This window comes from Anas acuta, unplaced genomic scaffold (genome assembly GCF_963932015.1).
Source record: "Anas acuta unplaced genomic scaffold, bAnaAcu1.1 SCAFFOLD_67, whole genome shotgun sequence".
Taxonomy (NCBI): domain Eukaryota; kingdom Metazoa; phylum Chordata; class Aves; order Anseriformes; family Anatidae; genus Anas; species Anas acuta.
In genome coordinates, this window is record NW_027076252.1 from 399101 (window position 1) to 424874 (window position 25774).

Below are 25774 nucleotides of genomic sequence, written 5' to 3' on the forward strand. Positions count from 1 at the left end.
ATTTTCCCAAGTTCACTCTAAGAGAACTCTAAACTTCATCCCATGTGTAAACTTTGTGGCGACCTTTGATGACTTCAGATATTTCAGGAATTCTGCTGCTTTGAAAAAAAAAAAAAAAGGCTTAATAAAGATATATTAAGCTGTAACTCCCTCACTTACTCTACTCTCTGAAAAGTCTCGTCTGGCAGAGTAAATGAAAATGATAACTTACAGCCATCCATTAGAATACCTTTAAAAGAGTTAATGGATGCTTTAAAGGAACATTTTGAAAATAAACAGCATGGATTTCCATCATTCCATCCTTTCTATTCTCATGGAGCACAATCAAACGGGACAGGCTTTGTATATTTTTGGAACCCATTACCAAGACAGACTTAAGGTCATGCACCAGAAAGAACTCACCCACTGTGAAAAGCTCTAAATTAGAAGCCAAAAAGTGTGTGCACATCTTATGCAAAGAGCTTCAACTGAAATCTTATTAAGCAGTCACTGAAACAACCCCTTAACAGATAAGAGTGTAGAAACATAAAAATATGTTTTTTCCCTTTACATTTAAAATGGAAATAAAATTAAATTCAATTAGGCTGCTTTTCTGCCCGTGCTAAAAAGAGCTATTTGCATCAGGAAACAGCCCTACATACCTTGATAACAATCACATTTAAGATTTAATTGGACTTCCTTACTTCTGTCACCAGACCTTCCTGCAGCTTTGATGCTAAAAGAAACACTTATCTATTACATCTCTGCTCCGGCCTGCCATGCTTTTAAGAATGTATACCGCTGCTAGCTAAGACTAGGTTTTTTATTGTAAGAGCAAAAAGACAGAAGTTGAAAACTTTCAAAGCAGAGCATGCTGCAAGACAGGACAGAGGCTGTAATTCTCAATAGACTAAAAGCTGATTTTCAGTTAGGGTAAAGTAGAATATAGATAGTATCAGGTGTGAGTAAAAAATCAACCTCAAATCCAAACTTCCTCATTTCCCCAGCCAAGTAAAAGATTTAAAACGTTGCAAACTATGGGTTGATGACAAACTTTACCATGTCATACGTCTCTAGGAAGGCTCTTCACCTAAATCACAGATACATCAAGATACTTGTTTTTCTAGGTCTTCAGAGACCCAAAATAACATAAAAAAAAAAAAAACATGGTAATATTTTTTAAAAAGAGAAGTTCAGAATGCTCACCACTTTATGTAAATTGTTAAATGAATTAGATTTATTGGTAACTGCACAGCCAAATTCAAAACCTGAGTGACTGCCAGATCTCTACAGCACTGATTTATTCCTTTTCTCTTATCTATAGATCTTTTCAAGATCTATACAAGATCCTGGAGTGAAAGGAAAAACAAGTAAGAATTGCTTGGTTCAAAGAATGTACATTATCATGTTGTTTGATGATCCTTGTACAGGTTCAAAAGAAAGTTTAGAGTGTTAAAAGCTATCAGTTTTTATTTCCTTTTGATTTTTAATTAAATCAAACAAATATCTGTTTGTAACCTGAGGGCAGAATTTCACATTTAAATTTTATGTTGTAGGAACAAAGGAAAATTTTTAAAGAGGAATCCTCTGCACATCAGAAGATTCTTAATCTATACAAAAACAGTAAAATTGACCTAAAACAAGATACTGTTGGAAATACTGTACTTAAATGATCGTACCTAGTACTACTAATTTATTTTAAATCACAGTCAATATTTTTAACTAGGAACACAAAATAAAATCATGCAAACAAAACCAGAGGAACCAGCATGATGTTTATTAGTTTCCAAAAATACACGGTATTGTTAAGAACTTTTTCCTCCACTGTATAAAAGGATGCTTGGTTATTAGGTAACTGTTTTAGCTGTATGTACTGTGAGTTTTCTCATGTTCGGTGGCAGCTATGATAAATTATCCCCAGAAACTAGCTGCATCCAAGCTTGACTTAATGTTGTGCATATTTTCTCGACGTTGTTTGGTATAAACGTTTGCCTCTCCTTTCTGTAGTCGTCGCCTCAGAGCAGACTTCTGCTGTTTTGTCAGCTGACGTTTTATCTTCCTTTTCACCAGTTCCTACAAATAAATAAACAATTCAGTATCAAAAGTTTTTGAACATCATTTAGTACTAACATTACCATAATGATACTGTATTCTCAGTACTAACATGAACATGTGGTAGTGAACCTGTCGAGAAAACCACCATGCGCTGAGCAGCTGGTGATCCACACCAGGGTTAACTCGAGTTTGCCCAGGCCTGCCCTGGCAATTGACCTAAATAAATAATTAAATAAATAATTAAATAAATAAATAATTTGACCTGGCAATTATTGCCACTGCCCATACTGTGTGGCCCCAGAACCCCCTGTGGGGCTGCACAAATCCCTTGGCCTGGGGCAAACTCAGCCAGCTTCTTGGGACAGAGGAGCCTGCAGGCAGCTTCCGCCTGGTTCCAGTGATTACCACTGCTCTGTGGTCTTGCCTTTATCTAACAGAGCAGAAAGAAGTTATAATAAGAACTTCACCTCTTCTCAACAGCAGAAATTGAGCAAGCAGAGTTGTTTTTTGTAAGAAAATCATGTAATTATCTCAACTGAGTGAAAGGGGAGAACCTCTGCTACAGACAAGGTCTACAGTATAGCTATGTGGTTTGGAGTCAGGGTCAGGGCTCTAGCATTTGAAGGGGTGTACGATCACCTGTGCTATTTTTTTTTTCTTTTAGCGTTAGCTCTAATAAAAAGCATCTTAGGTGATATCTTGCAGAGTTTAGGTGCCTTTCATTCAGGAATCATAATGAACCAGTACTTTTCAGTGCAAAACATATGCCTTCAGCAAAAATGATAATGTCCTGTGCTTGGAGATTTGACAAACATCTTGTAAGTAGAAAAAGGACCAAGAGAGTTTGCTCCAGCACAAGGAGAGATCTCCTTGTCCTTATCACAACCCATGAATATTTTTTACGTCATCATGTTTTCTCCCCCTTTTTCCACCTGAGGACAGGGCTAAGAGAAGCATGGAGGAGCTGAGGTACCTGCTGGTGCAAAATTACCCCACAATCTAGTAACATTTCTTTTGCATTTACCCCAATTTCTCTTGCCTTGTTTTTTGTTTATGATACTGTCAGCACATTAAGTAGTAAGTTGGTAGTTAAGTCAGGAACCAGAAAGAATTCTTTTGGCACTGTTTAAAAACTGCTGTGACTAATACAACTAAATTATGCAAATACAAGGTAGTAAATAAATCCAGGTACCCAATCCTGATTTCAGTAAGAATGCTGTAGTAATTACATAGTATTCACCTGAATAGTAGTTTCCTAAGCTTTACCACATGCAGGTTGACTATCAAAAATGTGAATAAAAAGAGTAGTATAAGATCTGTCTTTCTTTCCTCGGAAGCTTAGCAGAACTCAGTATTTAAACAAGAGCATTTTGGAAATTAAATCTGTGAATGCTCTTTAAAAATATTCCAGAAGAAATTCCTGAGGAAAGCTGGTAAGAACTAGTTTAAACTGGGCCACTGATGTTTTTCTTCTGTCAGTAAGACAATTGTCATCCTCTGCTTTTTATAGGCAGAGCTCTGAAAGAAGGCTTCTCTACTTCTCCCACTTCAGTGGACAGATGACTTCCTTCACAGTTCATACAAGGCTCGCTAGAAGAAACTTTGCAATACAAATACCAGATATTTTCACTATGCAAAAAATGTAAATTCACAAAATACTACTGCTCAACCACAGCATGCAAGTCTCACTAGTCTCTCCATCATCCTAAGCCTGACTGTAAGCAAAATGAATAAACAAATCTATCATTTATTATTTAAATTTTTGCATAGTTTGCATTATTTCCTATAATTAAATTGCAGCAGTCCCTACAAAGATTTGTACAAGCACAACAAGACATTTTATTTTGTCTGGAATAGCTTATTGTCTGTAACTCATAAGGCTTTCTTTTTGGCACAGTCACCCAGCTATGACTGCACCTACTGCTATTACTGCTATTGTTTATACATGCCCATATGAATTCCTTCTGTGTGTTTAATCTGGAAACCTGCTTATGTTTTAATGTGTTTCTTCATTGAGAAAGCTATATAAACAACAGAGAAGTGCTAGAAGCAGTAACAGGCATTGGCTCTAAGCAGCTCAGTGGGTCTTACTGCAGTGCCTTTTGTGTTTTTAGTTTTGCAATCACGTTCTGATGTTACAAATAGCTCATCATGCATATCCTTTCTTTAGTTCTAGTATTCAAAAGTTCAAATAAGATTTAACAATGGGCAGAAACATTTTACTTAGCGTAAGAGCATATAAATGGAAAGATTACACAAAGTAAATTGACACAGGATGTTTATGTGGCTGAATCTCTTGAAAGCTGCTTCTGCTTTTATCTTTCTTTTAGAACAGAATATTAGGTACTTAAATGCCATTTGAATATTTTAACAAGTTTGATGTGTCTGCCTACAGAAAAAACATGTGTTCGCTAAACAATCAGGAAGGTTTCTACAGTGAGTGACCACTGCTACCACCTACTGGTGTACAGAAATATAATTTCAAATAGGGATCTATAGGCGATTTCAAAAGAAATCCTACACATTTAGGTTAGCAAACTGAAAGGGAAAAAATATGTATCGCATGGATCAGAAGCCAGGCGATTCCTAGCATTTATCCTAGCTCTTCTTTACTTCATTTCATAATTCAATTCTTTTTCTCCTTAATAAGGCACAAGGCCATGTCCTACAGTAAGAACAGGGATGACTAACAAAAGTCTCTCTTTCCTTCACACGAAGTCCTGTAAAAGTCTTACACAACTTGCAAACATGCTGTTCCCTAACACATTTATTTATGCATAAAACTGGCCTTTCTTCCATTTAAAATTTAGACACACTCTTTAAAATGTGATAGAGGTAGCCATACTGGATAGTATACTGAGTAGGGATGAAGAAAGATGTAAAATTCTGCCACAAAGTATTGATTTATGTAATGCTGAAAGTCAAATTCATATTGCCAAAGACACCATGACTACAATGAATTCATATCTATGTTTCAGAAATGTGGTAAGAGATGTGTTAAAAAGACAGATGAAAAAAGGCCAAGTTAAATCTTTACTCACGCATGCAAATTTAAAATACAAAAACATTAATTATGGGCAACAGAATTGATTTCTAGCAACAGAAATGAAATTAAAGTTGCTAATGCCGGAGTAGAGCTTTTGTGAAAGAGCAAAGAACAACACATGAAGTACAGCACTGGATATAATTCACTTGTAAACATGTAGAAAGCATCAGACCTATTTTCTGTGAACATGGAACTACAAACCAAAGATGTACATAGTAGTAATCAATTAAAGACAGTTACTGCTAACTAGGTATTTGTAAAAATATCTTCAACAGCTACGTCCTAAGATGGTATCAGAGTAAACTAGACAGTAGCAGTAATAATTACCGGTGGAATGGTTGAACAGCTCCCAACACTGCTGGCTGACGTACTTTTAGTTCTTGTTCTGTGCTCCGCAATATGAACCATACTGTCTTCATTTCTAAAATATGTAAATTAATGTTTTATTCCATTCAGTGAGCATCATGTTTCAGTCATTTTTTTTGATATACAATCAAAAGTGCTAGCAGAACATTTGAGTACTACAGAAAGAACATTTACATTTGAAATATTAACACTAGTTCAAAAAACACATTTTATGACAGGAAGGATTATAGTGCAATAGCCACATACATACTACACAAAGTAGTGTAAGAAAAAGAAGCTTCAGAACACTAAAAAGATTAATTCAGATTCTGTACATTGCCTAGGCGTAGAATTTCATGAAAAAGGAAAAATTCAAAAAGAAAACAGGGTATATGAACTTTATATATGCATTCAGGTACATGGGGAGCTTGCAAACTAATAGTTTGAATTTTATATAAGAAGGGGTTAGCTTAAAGGTAAGAAGGAATTTCCAAGTGTGTCAGTAAAGGCATTAAAAGCCACATGGTATGACGTTCAGTAAAATATATTTGAATAATATATTCCAAAGAGCTTGTTCTTGCTAATTTCAGCCGAATGAGGGGCAGAGGCTGAGAAAGAGCACTCTAATTATAAACTCACTTGTCAAAGCTACTTAGCAGCAGCAGCGTTTTAATATAAAAAAAAAAACTTTTACTCACATTATTACTAGAAATAAAGAAAAAAGAAGAAAATTTCACCACACCACTAGACAGTAAATATAAGTATTTACCTGTAAGGTCTCAATTCCTTATTTAAAGTTGACAAGTCAACCAGATCAGGGCATTCATCGTTGTCCTTATCACTGCTGCCCTCTGTCTGATTTTCAGCAGCATTGTCAGGTATTCTTTTGTGCTCAGAAAAACCAAGTGCACAACTCTCTGCATCTTCACTGGACTTCGAAAGCACAGGCTGCCCTTCAACCTTTTCTAAGGCTGAACTCAACTCTGACATACTCAGTCCTTGTGAATTTTCACTACTTTCTGTGGCTTCAGCATCTTCACTGTGATAACAAGTCTTCAGAGGTTCTGCTTTCAGAAACCACTTCATATATGAAGTCTGCATTGTTTTCTTTATCTTGGCTGAGGAAGTTGGCGTTACTTTCAGCATCTTCTACAAATTCCCTCTCCTCTGTTGTATGATCATCCTCATCAGAGCACTCTGGGAAAAGCAGCTCATCATCTTCCTGCATTTCCTTTGTATAACCACTGGCAGCAATCTCTATGTCAAGAGAACTCTCTCTCCTGAAAGAAATAGAAGTGAGCTTTCTTTTAATATATCAAATCATTATGCTGTATTTTGGATTAAAAATACTATCAAGTTAGACTATAATTACCATGCTATTAACAAAAAGAGTATACTCCATTGGAACATAGGTAACATATTACAGTGCAGGGCTTTGGGTAGTTAGCAGAATGTAGCCTGACAGAACCAGACTTTCATACAAGATGATTCCATCTTCATAATCAGCACTTACTGAAAGCAAACAATTTGATTTTAACAAATATAATACTTAAATTATGCTTGTGCAAACAGAACGATGAAGGACATGTTGACACACACACAGACAATTCCCCTTTGAGAAAGGGCTCAGAGTGATATAAAACCCTTTTAACTGAATCAGCTTTGCTCTTAAAATATGTGAGAAAATTGTTTGCTTTTCAAAAGGGACAAACTACAGTAGAAAAATTTTGAAGATAATATTTGAAGAGGCGGTCACCACATGTACTAGCGTTTTGAAAATTAAATTTAAAATTAAAAACTAAGTTAATACTTGATCCCCCAGGACTGTTAAATATGGTTTTAAGAGTCAGAGAAACTAATTCTGCGTCACCGTAACATTTACGGCATTTGGATGTATCTCTTTCCCCTAGCTGCAAGAGGTAAGACAAAGGAGACAGCAGATTTTAAGACGTGCTTCAGTTTTTGGAAACCACTTTTAGTAACTGCCAGTGAAGACAGTATGGATCCTTTTTACTGTAAGAATGACAAAAATATTTCAAATTGGCTCTTTTTCCCCCTGTTCACTTCTAAAATCATCTCTCAGAGGCATCCATTTTTCTCAGAAAACCAACGTAACTACCATAACATGGGGGAATTACGAGTCAGATGGCATTTTTTACCTGATATCTTGGAATGATGGGAAGAGCTCACTCTCATAGTTGAAGCGTTTCTTAAAAAACTCCTTCATGCAGTTAACATCCCTGTCAAAATACCTGTTTAAAAAATACAGAATTGTAAAAATGCAATAATCAAGGAAATTAAGTCTACTGGTATGACAAACTTTTACTCTACTTTCTTGCCTTCTATTTGAATATTAATAACCATCAGTGACTCGAAGTGAGAAAGTACACGTGTAGGTATACATACATAAATGCAGATTATTTCTATTCATTTCTTAATTGAAAGAAATAATATTAACTGAGAAGCAATTAATTACACATTTATCCTAAGGAGATTTCTACTCATTTATGAAACAAATTGCATTTGTAATGTATGGTGAAAACAGTAGAAAAAGAATTTGAAGCAGGCTTATGAAAACAAATCATGGTTGACTATTTGTTGTTATCAGCACTTAACTGGTTTATTTTGCATACATCATTTGTACGTACCATTCAGCATTTGGATGTGATGTTGATATCATCTGAGGGAAATCAATCATAGTGACATGATCACCATTATCCAGTATGAGATTAAATTCATTGAAATCCCCATGAATCAAACCATGATTGCCAAGTTTTACAATTAGATCCATTAATTCACTGTAGACAGCAGCAGGGTCTTCGATGTGGTGTACTTGGCATCTGTAAAGTTAAATAAAAAAGAAAATATCCTGAACCCTGAAGGAATTAATTTAAAAATATAGACAAGGCATATGAGTTACATCTGAGAGAATGACAGGGTCACAATTTGAGTCGTAAGGGATCTCCAGAGGTTACTAGTCCAATACTCTGCTCACAGCTATGTCAATTCTGAGATTAGATGAGACTAATCAGAGCTCTACCAATGCGGGCTTGAAAGTTTCCAGGGATGGAAACATACTGTGCAATCTCCACCACACTGCCTTCATGGGGAGAAAGCTTCTCCTATCTCCAGGTTAAATCCCTCATTTTAACTAAAGCCCTTTGTCTCTTGTACTCCTATCAAACACGATGGTTATGCTGCCTAATTTAAACAATGGATCAGCAAATTTTTATGTCTGGATTGTTTTAGGTAACTTAGGTCTTCTTGTATTCAAATGCCATTCAAATGTCTCACAAAAAAGTGTTTTCAAGACTAAGCTGGGGATAAGGCAAAGCCAAAAAAAAAAAAAAAAAAAGCTTAAAGCACTCCAGAATATACTCCAGCATAAACTCCAGAATAAAAGCAAAGTATATGTTTTGCCCCAAAAGTGCGCACAATAGACATCACCTTATTTTTACAAGCAGAATAAATAGGCAGCTGTCTTATTATACCAGGAGCTGTCAAGAAGCCGTCATTTACAGCTAATTTGTGATATATTTTGGCCTGAATGCAACACTGTAGTGTTATGAGAACATATCAGTTGCACATACAAACAAAACACAATGGAATTCAAGCAGCTCTGTAATAGGCTGCTGTTGAATATTTTCATATTAACAGCAAAATTAATTGGTGACATTTCTTATAGCCAGAGGTCTGTATCATAAAATATATCATTTGTTCTTTGAATTTGGAAGTCATCTAAACTGGTATCTTCTGAGATGCTGATCACCTGAAATAATTTCTCATCTAGTACAGCATCTCCTTCAGGAAATGCTTAGTTAAAATTGCAGAACTGGGATAGCATGGTAAGCCTCACCTGCAATGCCCACATGTAACTTTAAAGCTTTCTGTCTACAGGACAGATGTGGAACTATTTAACAAAGGCGGGGAAACGGGATAGAATAAAGTCTTAAAAGGCACTTCTTCAATTTAACTCTTCAACTGTATACTTTGGGATTAATTACACTGAACCTTTGTTACTGTACATTATATAGAGTATCAAATAGTGCGGTGTCAAGAGTTGGACTTGATGATCCTTAAGGGTCCCTTCCAACTCAGGATATTCTATGATTCTATGATTCTATGAAATAGCTATTTTGCATTCTGCTATGGAAACAAAACAAGCCATTCATTCACATACAAAATTCAACATTTTTTCATGTTTCTGGATGTTGAAAAACTGAAGAAAAGTAATCTTCCTTGAGCAAAAAACAGCGTTCAATGCACACAAATACATAAAATAAAAAATAAAACAAACAAAAAACAAACACCCCCCAAAAAAATCAACACAGAAGTTCTACAATGGCAACTGTACAAGTTGTAATCCTACCTGAATCTTTACCACAACATGGATCATGAACTGGAGCTCAGAACGTGGAGGATACACAACTCAATACTGAATATTTGATATACTGAATATATCAATATTGAATATCATTGAATAGATAACATATAGAACATAAAATTTCTGTGTAGAAAATGGTTGTAGCACTAACCTCTGTATCACATTGCTCCTCTGATGTATTCCGTACTTAAAAAAAAAAAAAAAAGTCTATTTCCACCAGTCTTTTTGGACAAAGAGAGTATGTTTTTAGTTTTCCTTCTCTCACCAATTTCTCCAAATATAATGAAGCAGAACCCTAGCCGTTCTGGGCCTGACTTTATTCATGCTTTATTCAGCATGATCAGAACTGACTCACACGATAAGGAAAAACGTCATCCCTGCTGTCTTACTGAACCTATCGTTGTTAGGGTTTCTGTAAAACAGACTTCAAGCTTCCAAACTTACAAAGGGTAGCCATCAAGGAGTTCCATAATAACTGCATGCCTGTTGTAGTCTACAGGTTTTGGAACAGGAAATCCTCTGTCATACAAAGCCTGGAAAGAGATAACATATTGAAAAAATAAAAGATAACCATTAAGAAAACATTACATACATGACAAACTACAAATATAAGATAAGCAGTTAAGCACCATTGCGGAAGCAGCATCCTACACATTATTCAACTGCTAACTGTAAAAGTCAAATCATGTGCTTAAGGAGGAAGAGCAATCTGAACTTTCACTACTAACTATGCTTCTGTATTTTCCAGAGTTTAGTTATCCTGCAGGTGGCAGGAAAACACAACGGGATAGAAAAACAGCAGAATCGTATCTGGTCTGTTAGCTTAAGAAACCACCAGCAGATAATTGGGAATAGGGTGTTAGAAAAAGGTTCAACAGTTCTTGTAAATACAGTTTGGCCTGGTCAGGTAATCCACACTCAGTCTCAGTAAGGCAAAAGTTACTTCTTAAATATTAATATCCAGTATTACACTACATTAAAGATTAACTAAAGGTAGGCCATAGTATTTTGTAGCTCTGTTAGCTTGCTCTAACCATATTTACCAAATCATTCACTTGATTCACAGAATGGCTCAGGTTGGAAGGAACCTTAAAGACCACCTGGTTCCACCCCTTCTGCCATGGGCATGGACACCTCCACTAGACCAGGCTGCTGAAAGCCCCATCCATCCTGGCCTTGAACACCTCCAGGGATGGGGCATCCACAGCTTCTCTGGGCAGCCTATGCCAGTGCCTCACCATCTTGAGCACAGAATTTCCTCCTAGTATCTAATCTCAATCTACCATTATTTTAATTTAAAACTGTTACTCCTTGTCCTATCACAACACTCCCTGAAAGAGTCCCTCCACAGCTTACCAGTAGGCCCCCTTAAGTACTGCAGGCTGCTATTAGCATTCCCTTAAGCCTTCTCTTCTCCAAGCTAAATAACCCTGACTCTCAGCTTTTCTTCACAGGAGAAATGCTTCACCCCTCTGATCACCTTTGTGGTCCTCCTCTGGGCCCACTCTAACAGCTCCACATACTTCTTGTGCTGGGGGCCCCAAACCTGGATGCAGCACTCCAAGTGGGGCCTCACAAGGGCAGAGCAGAGGGTGACAATCACCTCTCTCCACCTGCTGGCCACTCCTCTGTTGATGCAGCTCAGGAGGCTGCTGGCCTTCAGGGATGCAAACAAATACTTCTGGCTTATGTCAAGCTTTTCATCCACCAGAACATCCAAGTCCTTCTCTGCAGGGCTGCTCTCAGTGTGCTCTCCCCCCAGTTTGAAACTCATCGCTTACAGACCTAACAAATACTCTGTAATTATGTTTGTGGAAGTGATCCAAATTGACAAGACTAAAATACTAGTAGATACTTCACGAATTTTCCCTAGCATATAGTCTTTCCTAAGACAAGGTTAAGTGAAATGGCGATAGTTTATTCACTGCCTTTATTAAGACTCAGATGACTGGACAGCTTCACCTGAAATTTTATGGAAATTGCTTCAGTTCCATACGACTTCCATGGCAAAGTTTGATTTTGTCACTTGAAAGTATACAAAATGCATCAGCACTGTCATTCTCTGAAATGTATACTTTAAGTCCACTAAAAAAAAACAAATAAAAAGCATACATCCTAACATATACTGCAAATATGAAGTGATGAGAAGATAATCTGAGAAGTACATTCCAGACTATTACATCGTTGTTAATATGGTGCAAACAACCACCTACCTTCATGTAGGCAAACTCTTTCATTGCTGCTAGCCGGGATAAATACAGCCATGACATTTTGTGCCTGTGCTTATGGTAGTCACGCTTATTTTTCAGGCTGCGAAAGGAAGTTCTTCCAAGCCTGTGCAATTTCATTGCAAACTGCTGCTCGTCTTCATTTGCAACAATATAAATATCTAGGAGAAAAAACAGCAGCACAGATCTGAGAAATAAATGGTATCTGACAGGTATATAATGCAACAGTGCAGTGAGAAATCGGTTACTTGACTTCATGTAACTGCTATTTCTGGAATAGCAAAGTCTACTACACTTCTTTTAACAGAAAAGACAACCAAATTTGTATATTATGTATTACAAATCTGAACAAGAAGAAGTCATTGGTGAAGAGATTATGCTGCTCCACTAGTAGAATATCATAGAATCATTACGGTTGGAAAAGACCTCCAAGATCATCTGGTTGAACAATCCATCTGATCTGAAACATATTTCAGACTAGGGGATAAGAAGTAACTTAATTGCACACTAGAAAAGACTTCTCTTGACTGGACAGAAAACTCAAGGTACCTCTTACTTTAAAACAGTGTTAGCAATTGGCTATGTTTCATTTTTACCATTTGTCCCCAATAATCCTCTTTTTTTTTTTTTCGTCGTTTTTTAATGTCAAAAGACATGCTGTGCCAAATTACAATCAACATATGAGCATGAGAAACCAAGATAGCACTCCAATAGTTTGGACTGTATATTACTTTTTTTTTTTTTTTAGGTGGGATGAAACATTTGATGTTATTTTTTTTTGACAGAAGGCTTCAAAATTCTTTGCAAGTCACAAGACAACTGTCACCTGTTTGCAAAATACCTTTTAAGGAACCATCCAAGAATTGTACAAAATGGTCAAAGTGGAACAACACTTGTGAAAAAAATCAGATGTAGTCAAGACTCACACAGAACTTGAAGTGACCATAAATTTTGGTGTTTGACAGATTAACTGATATGACTATCCAAAGGTAAATTCACCAAGTTTCCAACAAATTAACAAAAATACAGACCCATTTCTTCTAAAAAAAAAAAATTATATACTGAAAACACTTTTTTAAGTTACCTGATTCTTTGCCAACACCCATCTGGTTTCCAACAGAACTGATGACTTGCCGGGAAGACAGAGTTCTCAAGGCAAAGTAATCATATCCTGCATTAGTTAACCGATAGCCCTGGACAGCTAGGAAAAAATAAATTACACAACATTTCATTCCATATTATGCATGTATTTCTTTTAAAAGAAGTTTCATTTTGGTCTCTCTTTTTTTTTTTCCTGCTTATGGTACACAACACTCAAATAGTATTTTCACTGTTGGCTAGTATCAACCCAACTTGACAGTAAGTTTAAATTCGTGCAAGCCTTTTGAAAACTAACTGGATAAAAAGTAGACATTTTGTTAGCCCCTTGGTAACGCAGGCAGTGACAATGGTTCAAATTGCATAGGATTACTTTGAAAGATGATTACTTAGGAGACACGGCAAGGATTCAGGATTGTTTCAAAGACCTAAACCAAACCTTAATGGTCTGAAAAATGGAGACAAAAAGGAGATGAATTTCATGAAGACTCCCACGTTGTGCTTGCAAAGCCAGATGCAAGTGCAAGACTAAAGGAAATCCAACGCTACTAACAGAATGGGACAGAATAAATACTACTTTAGTGATCGTTCCTGACTGGCTGAAGGTATAAGGTTTTTGCAGTCCGCTCCAGTTTGTCTGCTGTAAGACTGTAACACATTTGGGCTGATCCCTATGTGAACTTAAATACTACCTTAGCTAACAATTATTTATTTTATCCACGAATTTGGACAAACGAATCCATGAATTTCAGAAATCACCAACACCATTTGTTGCTGAAGGAGTTCACATTCCCCAGCTAGCCCCAAGGCGAGACGGGGCTCACAAACGCCCCGGATACCCGAATGACCAAGCTACCGCACTTCTGTGGCGCTGAAGAACCGGGAGGGCCGGGAGGAGGCTCCCAGCGCAGGCCCCACACTCACTTTTGGTCCACTCGTAGGCCAGGAGCTTGTGCTTGGCCAGCTCCCGCAGCACCTTGTTGCAGCCGCCGTGCTTCAGGCTGGCGATGGGCGCCACCAGGCTGCCAGGCACGATCTCGTGGTTCTTCATGCCCATCTCCACCTGCCGGGGGGCGAGAGGGAACGGTCGGCGGCATCAGCGGGGAGGGGACGGGAGGGGACGGGAGGGGAGGGGGGGGAGCTGCGCCTTCCCTTCCCTTCCCTTCCCTTCCCTTCCCTTCCCTTCCCTTCCCTTCCCTTCCCTTCCCTTTTCCCTTCCCCTGTCCCCGTCCCGTCCCGTCCCGTCTCACCGCGGTGAGCACCCTGAAGTGCTGCCCGCTGAGGTACCGCAGCACGGCCACGTTCAGCTTCCCCATGGCGGCCGCGCCCGCACCCCCCTCACAGGGCTGGCCGGCCTCACGCGGACGCACCGCGCATGCGCACGCCCCCCTCTCCCCTACCTCGCCCTACCGGCGGAGCCTGTTTTGGGTCCTGGCAGCTACATAGAGACGCGTGTCCTCCGATGTATCTTCGCATACCGAGCCGGTAGCAAAGTCACTTACAACTCAAAATAGAGACAAAACAAGCCTCTACGAATCGAGACAGAATAAGCCTTAAGGTGATGGCTTAACCCCTCGCTCTACTCTAAAAGAGTTAATGGGGTTGCATGTGTATCTGCCCAGACCGATCCAGTGGGAACACCACCCACGGCACCAGACACCCAGAGCGCTGCCCCCGGCTGCAACTGCGCATGCGCGGCCACCGCCCACGGCCATGAGGGTGTGGGGGGGGGTGGAGGCTCCCAGTGCGCATGCGCCTGGCAGCCCCGCTCGGTGCGCACGCAGAGGGCAGAGGGCAGTGGGGCGGGGCGGGGCGGTTCCAGACCCAGGGGTTGCGGGTTCGAGTCCCGGGGCGGACACGTTTCTTCGCCGTGACACCCCGTTATTGCCATAACTAATACCGGGGCCCAAAGAGGCAGAAATACAGCTGCAGCCATCCCATCCGTGTGTGGTTAGGTAGCAATACCTGGGAACAAATCATGTCTAACCTGCGGTGTGATGTTGCTCACGGAGGCTGGTTTTCCATTATATGTTATCACGGTTACCTCTGTCTGCACCGGTTAACACGAAAACGCCCAGCAATGTTTCTCAGGCGCTCAAATTTTGCTCGAATTTTGCAAATTTTAGCTGACAGAGCTGCAGCTCGCAAACCGCTGCCTCTGGGGGGCGGCAGTGTTTTAGAAAACAGGAGATGAAACTGAAGTGTTTTTTGGTGGTGGTTCCTTCCCCCTCCGTCCTGCAAGATGGCATGGCAGAGAAATTATTTTCTGGTTTCTCATGTAGGTCCTCGTGTAGTCCTTCTTATAGGCTGCCTATATGGACTAGTCTATAAAGTATTTCTGCTAGAAACATGAGGAATATGTGACTGCAACGTGAGTATCCAAATGAGGTAACTCCATGCAAAAAAAGGGGATGTTAACTCCCTGTATAATCAGCTAATTAAGAGGCTGTCTGTTTCAATATATGCATAATATAGTGGACAGTAAGGCTATCCAGAATTTAATTCTTGGCTCTTAAGGCATCTGGAAAGTTGAATTTGTGAAATCAGATCTTAAATTTCAGCATGAACAGACGAACAGTTCAAACAAACAAACAAGCAAAAAACAAAATGTGATCTTAAAGTCAGAAGTTTAACCATGAAACTTCTCTAGAAGTCTGTACTGATGTAACTGTTAATAAGCACTGTAAAAAATACTGTTATTTTTGACTGGTCAGTATACTTCTAAGGACCTGGCTGACAAAATGAAGAATACACATAAGTACATTCAATTTTTTGTATTTTTAAGCATTATAGGTTTCACCCATTTTATATGCATGCATGTATATGTGTATGTACATGAATGATCATTGTGGTGTCAGAAAAAACTCAGTGTTTATAAAGTTTTTCTAATGAACAGCAGAATCCATGCCAAGTGTACAAATGCTGCACATTCTCTTCTGCAAGGAGTTTTATAAATCCCCAAAAGCTGTAGGTTAGTGTAAGGTTTGAACAGTGCAGTTCATATAGTGGGCTCTTTCATAGTAGTTTTAGGAAACTACTGTTCTCAAGATAGATATGAATGCTTAGCAGTTTTATTGCTTCTGGTGTTCTGTTTCAAATGAAAATTTGTAATAAACCTAAAGGGAATAGATTGTGGGAGCGTTAAAGTTTATAGTTTAGGTAATTGCTAAGGTGTCTGAATTAGTAAAAAAAAAAAAAAAAAAAAAAAAAAAGTAATTGCTGTATGTATAAAGAGCCCACAGTGGTGGCTCTATGTTACCTACATGTTTATATCTGGAATTTTAGATCAGCATTTGGCACTTGTCAAGGAAGTGTTTAGTCACTTCATAAGCCTTAGTTGGTGGTCAGACAGCTCCGTTTGCATTGGAGTTGAGGCTTGTCTGATACGTGTGAGGTCTAGCTGGGGTCTATTCCCCCATCGTAGCTGAAAACAGCCTCCAAAAGGCTGTAAAGCAGGGTAGTGGATATTTTTAGAGTGGATAACATGGGAACCTTTCAGCTTTAATTCAGTGATACAGAATATTTAACACTTAAGTCTTTCCTAAAATACTTACTAATTCAGCTTTTCAGATTCTTTTATTTGTTAAAAACTATAGGGCTTGCAAAGCACACCATTATTTTAATGCTCATGTTGAGCAGTATGTAAAGCTTAGTGCTCGTGCAGTACATTAGTGAGGTTTCTTTCCACACATGCAGGCTTCTCAGCTCTGCCTCATCGTGGTGGTACTGCTCTCAGTAGTAGGGATAAACATAAAGTCTGAAAGGTTGGCTCGTTTTCTAAGCTAGTTAAGTTTCTTATGTTTGGTGAGAGACTTCCAACAAGTTCTATACACAGTAGTGTGTTTTTTAGACATTAAACATTTAACATTAAAGGCAGGTAACAGCCCCTTCCTGCAGACTGAGTGGTGCTAACTTAAGGTGTGTGGCAGTCAGAGGTGGGTACAAGTTGATGCCATGTGGTAAAATTGTATACATGTATATGCCATTGGCAGTTCTTCTGACTGGTTACTAAGGTTCTGTAAGCCAAATTCTATAATCATCAATCATCTGTTGTTTGCATATGTCTTAAGGAGGGCAGTCATTTTTCTTTGTCATTGTGATAACTGCTTAGTTTTCAAAAAAGGAAGGAAAGACAGAGAGCTTTATTATTATTATTATTATTATTATTATTTGAATTTGAATTGCTGTCCAGCCAGAGACATGGGTGCAGAGGGAGTTTGTCTGTCAGATGCCATTTAGAGAGCTCTGGTACATAAATTAGAGTGGAGAGATCAGAATGAGCCTCGATACTACTTCATTTATTTGATCACAGTGTGGGGAGAATTGAGACTTTGAAGCCAGTTTCTATGTGTTCAGATGGAGAATAAAACCATGAGAAGAAAAAGAGTAGAGCTCTCTCCTGGGCATAGAAAACTGGCAGGCTGTGACAAAGCGAGAGCTCTCAAAACCTTCCTATCAAACCTCAAACTTGGACCTGTCATTTTCTGGATGGCCAGTTTCCTGCCAGCCCACCTATTAGGTCATTAGAGATTGGAGGTATGTCCCTTCTAGGCCCTGGGTAGACTACCAGAGGGGCAGTGTCTAGCATCAAATGAACCTAGCTGCTCATTTTTGAAGCAGTAAGGACCTAGTGTCAGAAACTGGTTTTGTTATTTGAGCCAGGTTCTACTGACTGCATATGATTGACTCCAAGCCTGGACAGATATTCTCTCCACTTGAATACGTCTTTTACCAGAGCATAACAATCAATTAACAATCAATTAACAATCGCCCTCATCGCAGTCTACAACTTCCTAGTAAGGGGGTGTCGAGAGGCAGGAGACCTTTTCTCCATTAACACCAGCGACAGGACCCACGGGAACGGGGTTAAGCTGAGGCAGGGGAAGTTTAGGCTTGACATCAGGAGGGGGTTCTTCACAGAGAGGGTGGTTGCACACTGGAACAGGCTCCCCAGGGAAGTGGTCACTGCACCGAGCCTGATTGAATTTAAGAAGAGATTGGACTGTGCACTTAGTCACATGCTCTGAACTTTTGGGTAGACCTGTGCGGTGTCAAGAGTTGGACTTGATGATCCTTAAGGGTCCCTTCCAACTCAGGATATTCTATGATTCTATGATTCTATGAATTTACGCTGACATACTTCTCAATTTTTATGTTTTTCCACCTGTAGATTGCATCTCACTGTAGGTTGCATTTTAGTCTCCTAATTTATTCCCTGATTTTTATTTTTATTTTTGTACCACCTCATTAGTGAATGTAGAAGAAAATGCATAGTAGCTGGGCTGCATCCGGAAGTGCAAACCAAAGTGCTATAGATAGCATGAATGTAGGAAAAACACACTTTATTGTCTTAATGAAGAAAAATAAGCTTTAAACTGACTTTAAATATGTCATAAGACTTCATGGTATTAGAAAACATGCTAAAACAGGCTGAAAAAACTATTATGAATCTCTCGTTTTCAATACATTCTTAGACCAAATCCTTTGAGATTCAGAGCTATTGTCCTCACTTTAATGTGACCTTCTTTAATGCAACCTTATAATACCTTGAATATACATCTCTATGAGCCTGTGATAATATTAAACAATCATAAAGTCAATTGTTTTATAACTATTACATTATGGATTCTTTGTGTTTGTGGTACACTGAAAATTTGTTCATTGATCTTTTGCTTAATTCTACAGATACTTTTCTTACTACAGCCTGCATACAGAATGTTCTCTAAATGAGCACAGAATGTGCTTCAGGTAATTTAAAGGCTTCCTGGCTATCTTAAAAATTATATTGATTTTCACCTTGAATATTCACCTGTCCTTTATTTTTAGAGATATACAGGGAATGTGGGAGGGGAAGTGCGCCTTTTCCCCTTTTTTTTTTTGTCACTCAGCACAAGGACAGTTATTGCCCAGCAATAACAGTATGTTCCATTTAGAGTCCAAAGCACTAATATCATTACTTTTTCTCTAGCTTTGATGTAAAAAAGATCCTGATTGTGGTTACAGAATCATAATCCTTCAGTATTTATTTTGAGGAGCTGTGAAGCCAACTTGTAACTGCCTTTGTATTCTACAGCTTTTTGTTTACAGCCTTTCTTCCTCTCTTTTTTCAATCTTATTTTTAGAAAAAATATAATAATGTTGCTGATAAGAGAAATGTAGCAGTCTTTCAGGCAAGTAAGAATAACCAGTATTAAACAAAAGGTAGAAAATCAGAAAACTATTGGCTAAAAGCTGCTATCTTGAAATGAGACTTGTTTGTTTTCAATAAGTAATTTTCTTATTTGTCTTCAAGAATGAAAGATTCTCAGTGAAAGCTAGTAGTTAAAATTAATATCCACTTGATGTGAAAATGGAACAAACATCAGAAGGACCAAGCATTTTGCTTGGCTAAAGAAACTGCAGTTCTCAAGGTAGGATAATAATTCTAAGTGAAAAATTTTCATTTTTAAATACTTTTAATATTTCACTTTTAGAATTTGCATTTGCTTTCAAAAAGCAAATGTGGTTGGATTAGAAGGGTGTAAACTTGTACGTTCTAGTTTATTTTTGAAAGTGTTAACTTATGATTTTTTTATTTTTATTTTTTAACAGAGGAGGAATTTATCTACATTGGGAATTTGTTAATAGATAATTGATGTATACAATGGATATGCATATACCATTTGGATTTTTTTTCTACTGTAGCTTCACGCAATTTTTGGCATTGTAATCTTTCAAGATGTCAATGCTTCTTTATACATTTCATGCGCTTATATGTAAAGTATGTTTAAATAAGCCACTGTTTTCAGTAGATCCTGCTTTTTCAGTGAAACTCTCGTTTTGAATATTGTGGTTGTCAGAATTCTGAAGCAGCAATGCAATAAAAGAAGTTGTATAAGATCTTTTATATACAGAAACCTAGATGTACACTTTGCATATATGTACAAGTGCTTTTCTCTGGTTACAGTGTTTGCAGTCTAGTGCTAGTAATCTTTACTATGAAAGGACTTTCTATTTTTAATCCTTTAGATAATTTTTCTTTATAAAGAAATATAATTAAAAGTGACTTTATTGCAAACAGTTTTGAAGTGCTGAAATTACACATGCTGCCTATTTTTCAAAGCCTGTTACTGCTAATGAGTTTTTTATCATTATTCTGCAAAGAATGGTGATGTTATGAATTGGTATGTTATATTGTCAACAAGCATTGTTTTTGAAGAAAAGGTTTGAAGATATTCAAAACTATCACTGTTGCAACAAATCTATTGCTTTCTTTTAAATAGTTGCGCCATCCATTACAGTCCTTTGAATTCTGACAGTAATTCAGGCAAACAGGAGGAACCAAAGACCAGATGATGCTTGTGTAGCAGGCATTTTTCTGTTCATTGCCAAGTGCACAGTTCACTGTTCGGTCACCTGTGTCGGCTGGTTTAGTGCCTTTAATGCAGTTCTCTGCATGCTCCCTATTCTATAAAGCTTACTTGGGGACTTCAGACATTGCCTGTCTTATTATTCCCTAAGGAAGGGTAAGGCCTTTACTGTCCAGCTGGAAGGATCACTAATTAGAGCCCTTGCTTTGGCACAGAGTGTGTCAAGCCTGCAAGCCTTCCTGCTGGGATCAATGGCATTCATGTTTGCTTTCATGAATGCACAATGGACAGGGATCTTGGCAAAGAACTGCCTATTTAGCTTGTGCTGAGAAGCTGAGTCTTCACAACATTTTAAAGTAATTGTAGAGGTAGAAAGGGAGCTATAAGAATACACCCTTATTATTCTGCTCAAAAAAAAAAAAAAAAAAAAAGAAGAAAAGTATTCTCTCTAACAAGAATCCAATCCGCAGTCAAAACCCAGCATATATTTTTGCCCACGTAATGCTCATAAAGAAATTTAGAGTCATTACTCCTCTATGCTTGCAACTTTCTGAGAATTTAGGATACATTTATATTTTAACCATCTATAAAAATTTAAAACTTACCTTGCAGTAAATGCAAACTCTGTAAGCAATATGATTAATTCATACTATGTGTGAGGTGTTGCCATTAATAAATAATGGTTATTGGCAGGGCAAATGCTTCATTTAATTCTTTCTTTTTTTCCTCTTTCCCTTTAGAGACAGGTATGTTTCTGCAAAGGGGGTAAGATTTTTAAAATGAGCTTGTTTTGGCATGTATTTTTCATGGAAATACAGACCTGGGTCTGTATTCTGGAGTGTCTCTTCAGGGGTCACCCAAATACACCATGAATATTATTTACCAGTAAAACAGCTTGACCGTGGCAACTGCCAGGTGCCCACCTAGCCTCCTCCAGCCTCCCACACCCTGTCCTTGACAGGGCAGGGTGGAAAAGCTCCTAACCTGTGATAAGAACATGTAAATCACCAGTTACCATCATGGCCAAAAAACCCTTGACTAGGGGAAATTTATTATAGTTTATTGTCAAGTAAAAATAGAGAAGCGTGGTGAGAAACAAAACAAAAACAGCTGCCCCTCACCTGCTCCTTCTTCCCAGCCTCAACTTCACTCCCAACTCTTCCACCTCAGCACCCTGAGCCCTGAATGGTGTGAGAGGCTGGCAGTGGAGGTTGTGGTCTCTTCGTAACAGGTAGCCTCTGTCACTCCTTCCTCCTAACAAGTTCCCCTTTCTCCCTGGCTGCCATTCTTCAAGAACGCTCCAGTGGGGTGCAGTCCTCCAGCAGCAGACTGCTCAGGCATGGTCCCAACTTGGGCCACAGTTCTGCCAAAAAAACACCTGTGTGGGCTCTCCATGGGCAGCAGCATTTTTCAGAGCACAACCAACGTGGTCTGCAGGAGGACTGCTTCACTGTGGTCTTCTCCACAGTCTGGAGAGCAATCTCTGCCAAAACCTTGCCTCATAAACCCAACACAGTGTGGTAGATACTGGATGCCTTCACTTTATGTTCTTTTATCATTAGAAATAATGGATTTTTTAAAATAAACTTTAGAATAAAAATTTGAGCATGATGTTAATATAATAAAGTATGCTAGCCCCAGTAAATGAAATGTTATCTAATTGTATTTATTTGATTTCACAGTGGAGAAGATTTTAAAAATGACTAATCTAAAGATTAAGAAGAACAAAAGGCAGGCTGCAGCAGGGAAAAGGTAAAGTTGCTTTTGTACTTTGCAAGATGTGGTAAAGTATCAGCCTTTTAAGGCCAATAATAATTCAATTCTCTGATTAAAAAATGAAAGAGGTGAGAGGAAATATGTGAATGAAAGGATTATGGATAATGTTGAGTTCTGCTGTGCTTCTGTTTTTAAAAGGCAACCAAAGTGCAATATCTTGTTACATTTCATGTGTGCTGGAAATGAAACAATACATTCTGGGATAGCTCAAGTTTCATATGAGAGAGAGATTTTTAATTTTAATTTTTATTATTATTATATATTTTTTGAGATAAAGGGGCTACATGAAACATTGTCAGGTTGTCAGGACTTGCATTTTAAAACAGAAGTGCATCAAGATTCTGTTCTGGGTCTTCTATGTTTTCTCTGAACTGTGAAGCGATAGACTAAGCAGTTCTCTTAATGCAGTAAAATTTAGTTTTGCATTGCATTTTGCGGATGCAAATGTAGTACTTTAGCACTGGCAGGTAATTGGTGAAAGAGACAGCTGCTGTCTTTCTCCTAACTTTGCTCTCCAATTTAAAATGCACTAGGTGAGTGGGTGAGTCATTTTTTTTTAAATAATTACTAACTTTTGACTCTGTTTTTAAAACCTTAAATATTCTCTCCTGTCTTTGGTAAGATTGTGGTTTTATTGTTGATATTGCTGATCATAGGACACCTGTGCTATTGCTACTATATGTTTTTGCTCCACTGTGATGAAATTCTTGTTTGTACACGAAAGTAGCTTGTGAAGAGTTCCTCTTTCACTTGTGTGTGTGTTAGCTCGCTGTCAGATTTAACCCCCCCACCTTCCAAACCAGTAATTTGCCTTTCATGCCAAATGCTATGCGAAGTTACAGTGTTTGAGTGGTGATCACTCATGTGGGTAACATTGCCTGATTTTTCCTAATATGAGAAAATATCTGGATGCTATAATGCGCTGATTTTTAAAAGAGATACCAGAGAAGAGACCTTGTGCTCTGTATCTCTGTTGTGCTCTCATGCCATCATTGGGTGTGCACCCCTTCCCCTGTGTGCCCTCTGTTACGCCCTCTCTTCATTTTACCTCTGGCTCACTTGCTGTCTCTCATTGTCTTGGCTCTTGCCCTTTCACTTGCTGTTCGTCAGTCTTCTGTATGCTCCTTTGTGTTCAGTCATGGGCACGTGCTCTCTTGCTCTGTCTTTCTCACACGTGCTTCTTCATGCTTAGTCTTGTGTGCTTGCCCAAGTCTTTTTCTTACACAGTCACATTGTCCCTCTTCATCTCTCATACCGTCTTGTGCTCTGGCTCACTCTACTTTATTGCTTCTTCCAAATTTCTCATTCACTTATACACTACGTACATCAGGTACAGAAGCATACACTACATCAGTTGTTTATTCTAAATAGTGGATATGTTGAACCCTTCTTTGTAACATGTTGCATGTTTTATGGCTAATCTGATGATCCATCAGTGAATGACAAACTGCTCCATTAATTGGATCATTAATATTAATCCAATATTAATGCTTGGTTTTGTTTACTTCCACTACTTTATTAATATTATTCTCATTTTGTTTCAGAAACTCCAAGTGGAAAATAAAAAAACAAGTATTAGAGAATTTAAGGTCTTTGGGATTTGCTAAATTCAGTTAAGAACTGATTTCATTATTAATTCCAATGTCCAATAAAAATTGAATCTCACTGGGCAGGGTTTAAAATTCTGGCAAGGGTATTATCCATACAACAGCCTAGTCTGTCAGTGGCTAAGCATGTTGCAGTGGAAAAACTGAAGTCATAGCTTCAGGTAGTACTGTAGTCCAGCAGAAGGAATTTAAAAAAAAATAAAAATTAGGACTGTAGGCCTACTGCTAGCTAATATTTATCTACCCTAGCCTTGGTTAAATGATGCAAACACTAAGCAAATGTTTTCAGTAATATGGTCTATCAGAATTCATTGGAACTTAGAACTGAAACGTAATTAAAGTCAAATATAAATTATTGAGAGCAAATAGTTTCAGGTTAAGGAGTTGAACAAAGATAAGTTAGTAACTACTTTCCTCCATGAGAAGGGATGATGTATGAAGAAATTACATATTTCCATTAACTTTTTGTGTGTTGCCTGCAGTCTGCTTTGGAGAACATACCAGTTCCTCAACCTGAACTTATATATCAAATTCCAGGTGTCAAACCAACAAGTAGATGTGTCAAAATGTTTGATTCCTGGGTTCTCAGTTAGAGGTTCTGAACCCTCTACAAATTAAAATGGGCAGAAATAAATGGGTCATCTTGAAGTTGGGGACTAATAATGATGGAGAAGAAAAAGAAATTTAAGTAAGCAGAAAATGTGACAAAAAGAAGTGGCTATCTCTGAGAGAAAAACAAAACAAAACAAACAAAAAAAAAACAGGAATCTGTAGGTGCTGCTAAAAGACTTCATGTAGACCTTCACTCAGCTTGATGCAGAAAGTGGGCTTGTCCTACACATGTATGGAAGACTGGTGACACTGACTGTGTAGCTTTGTGTCAAGGAAGCTGCAGCATAGTCCTGACTGTACGTGATCGTCTCTAGCACAGAACACAATTATCAGATTCAGTTCAAAGAGAAATTCCAGACTTTGGTCAAACATACATTGAAGGTCAGCTTATGATTTTTTAATTATGTATTTTGTTTCCTAGAGATCATTATCATTATAGATGAAATGGCAAAAATTTTTATCAGTTTACTGAAAGCACAAGTAATACAGTTGTAGAGGCTAGTAATAACGTGAAAGAATGCAAAATTATTACACAAGTTTATATTTCAAAGAATCATTCCTGATTCTGTTTCTTATACAGGAATATCAAAGAATGGCATTCATTCAATTGAAATGAGAGTGCACTATAGCAGTTTCCAAATATTAAGATTGCTGGAGGGAACTCCTGTAACAATAAGTATATATCTTCCAACATACTTAGGTATGCACAGCAGAAACCGATGCCATTTACAACAAAGTGTATTGGTTCTTTTCTTTGTAATCGTCTGTCACTTCTTGTCTGGTAGTAACATGCATTATTCATTGATAATAATTTATATTTGTTATAGTTTTTGAATTTTATAGAGGTTTTCCTCATTATTGAAACATTATGTACACAGATTTTGTTAAACTTGGAACTTAGAAAATGGAAAGAAGTGGTTTCAAGTAGAGTATTTGGAAGATCATAAGAATGTGGATGAAGAACTTCATGCTTCTTGTCATCTTAAATGAATTTTATTATTTAAGTTCCTCTTTGGCTGTATATAATTGCTTTATAAATATTAAAGTGTCTAATAATCACTAATATTGAAACTGTGAAGGTTTACGGATATCTTCAAGGCAAAAATGGCAGGGAGAGTAACATTTTTAGCTAGACCAATACAGTTAAAAAAAACAGGCAAGCTTTTGGATATGAAGCCATTTTCTGGCACCTACGCAAAAAGACACTTAAATAAGGCATGAAATAAATTCTCTTATGTTCCTGCAAGATTGAGAACTGTTGCAAAACTTTCATAACGAGTTATAATGTAGTTCAG

At 37.9% G+C, this 25774-nt stretch overlaps 1 long non-coding RNA gene and 1 pseudogene across 9 annotated transcripts in view; one reads left to right on the forward strand and one right to left on the reverse strand.

The window, feature by feature from the left end:
• Positions 1-1734: 1734 nt before the first annotated feature.
• Positions 1735-14526, reverse strand: LOC137849148 (serine/threonine-protein kinase RIO2-like; annotated as a pseudogene).
• The window catches only part of LOC137849150 (uncharacterized), a 31073-nt gene continuing 17813 nt past the window's right edge, over positions 12515-25774 (forward strand). For 2 of the 9 annotated variants that reach the window (XR_011091740.1, XR_011091747.1), the window contains exons 1-4: positions 14929-15506; positions 18821-18883; positions 19428-19545; positions 22167-22236. This is a non-coding gene — a long non-coding RNA (uncharacterized lncRNA). Of the gene's footprint in view, positions 13027-14536; positions 14908-14928; positions 15507-18820; positions 18884-19427; positions 19546-21981; positions 22794-25774 lie in introns of those variants that run through there. The other 7 variants (XR_011091745.1, XR_011091746.1, XR_011091744.1 and 4 more) reach the window with 7 other exon arrangements.